This window comes from Peromyscus leucopus, chromosome X, assembly GCF_004664715.2.
Source record: "Peromyscus leucopus breed LL Stock chromosome X, UCI_PerLeu_2.1, whole genome shotgun sequence".
Classification (NCBI taxonomy): Eukaryota; Metazoa; Chordata; class Mammalia; order Rodentia; family Cricetidae; genus Peromyscus; species Peromyscus leucopus.
In genome coordinates, this window is record NC_051083.1 from 80,529,179 (window position 1) to 80,531,283 (window position 2,105).

At 49.0% G+C, this 2,105-nt stretch overlaps 1 pseudogene; it reads right to left on the reverse strand.

Annotated features, from left to right (window-relative positions):
- Positions 1 to 1,874, reverse strand: LOC114685251 (annotated as a pseudogene).
- Between the last annotated feature and the right edge of the window lie 231 nt (positions 1,875 to 2,105).

Below are 2,105 nucleotides of genomic sequence, written 5' to 3' on the forward strand. Positions count from 1 at the left end.
CACTGGACACTAATTAAAGCGAGCTTGTGTGTGTCTACTGCCTTAAACTAAAAGTGAGGCATTGTTTACAAACTGTGACGAGCCGCCCTCCACCGGCCGGCTCACTACTCCTGACCCTTGGCTGCTTTTTCAAGGAAGTATACATTAACCAGATGGCGATTGAGGTGCTTGCTGTAATCCTTTTCCTTTCTGAAAGACCGATCACAGAAAATACAAACAAACTCTCCCTCGGTTATTTTAACTGCCAACTCCTCCTTCCCACTTTTTGAACTTGCTTTTTGTGGCACTGGCCGAGCCCCATGCAGCCCAGAATCATCACTTCCCTCGGACATATTATCACTCAGGTCACTTCCATCATGGCTGTGGATGCCTTCGTCTTCATCAATGTCTGGTGACTCGTTTTCAGCCAAAGTGATAGGAGGCGAGGCCATTACGATTGGTGATGGGACAGGAGGCAATGGTGACACCGGTTCGGGTGCTGAGATTTTCACAGGGACACTGTCTGGGTTCTGCTCAGTGTCCACTTCCATTTCACAAAGCCCAGCTGAACCAGTCTGACACTTAGCATGTAACGTTTCACCACCTGACCCATTTGAGTTTTGTTCCGTGGATAAGACACTGGTAGATTCCTTGGGAGCAGCAAGCGTAGCTAGACTCTTGTCAGCTTCTTCTGTTTTGAGAGGGGCCATTTTATTTCCTTCCCCATCAGAGCCAATTTCTTGGTCCTTAGGTGTCTCGTCTCTTCTTGAGTCTCCCTTTGGAAGATCCTATGCATGCCTGCTTCCCTTCAGAAGCTGGTTATCTCTAACAAGCACCAAGCCAACTTCAATAAGTACTTGCTCTTGCCGCACCACCTCACTCCGCATGCCCGACTTCTCCTTGGTACTCTCTTTTCGGGGAGAAGACCTTTTGGTGACTGGTTTCACTTGAAGAGGTGGCTCCATGACAGCAGGAGGCTCTTTCTGAACAGATCCCATGTGAGGAGGCCCTGTCTGAGGAACCTCCACCTGAGCATGGTACAAAGGACAAAGCAGCCTCTTCTGACAATGTCCCCGCTGAGACTCCATGGGAGGAGGCAGCTCCCTCTGAGCAGGCTCCATGGGAGGAGGAGGCTCCATCTGATCAGGCTCCATGGGAGGAGGCTGTTCCATCTGAGTAAGCTCCATGGGAAGAGGCTGTTCCATCCCTGGAGGCTCCGTGGGAGGAGGTGGCTCCCTCTGAGGAAGCTCCAGGGGAGAAGGCAGCTCCCTCTGAGCAGGCTCCAGGGGAGGAGGCAGCTCCCTCTGAGGAGGCCCCAGGGGAGAAGGCAGCTCCATCTGAGCAGGCCCAGTCTGAGCAATATCCATGGGAGAAGGAAGCCTGGGCTGTGTAGAGACTGTAGGGGTGACCACCACCTGAGTGAGCGCAGGACCAGAAGAGACCTCCTCCTGAGCCAGCTCCATGGAAGGAGGCTCTGCCGGAGCTGTCTCCTTCTGCATCTCCTGATCAGGTCTACCGCCCTTCTCACTTGATTTACCTTTTTGAGGTTTCTTCTTTGCACCTTTTTTAATGGAAGTATTTTGCTTTTTATTATCCCCCTTAGTCTCCTCTGTCTTGCTGTCATCCTTTGGCACCTCAGTACTATTTTTGGATTTGCTTTCCATCTTTTTTTACTTTTTTGTCACTGGTTCCTCATTCACAGGCACATCTGACGAATGGGCTTCAGCATCCACCTTTCTTTTGTTCTTCTTGGCTTTACTGACTTTTTCTTTATTATTTCCTGTATGTACATCTATATGTTTTGTCTCTGCTGCCTTAGTCTCCGTCATGGATTTCCGAGTTCTGGTAGTTACCTGGACCACTGAGGCATTGCCACAAGACTTCTTCTCTTTTGAAACATCCTTTTACTCTAGATATTAGGATAGCTACACCAGCTTGTTTCTTAGGTCCATTTGCTTGGAAAGCCTTTTCCCAGCCCTTTACTCGGAGGTAGTGTCTGTCTTTGAAGTTAAGGTGTGTTTCTTGTATGCAGCAGATGGATGGGATCTGTTTTCTTATCCATTCTGTTAGCCTATGTCTTTTTATAGGTGAGTTGAGACTATTGATATTGATGGATATTAATGACC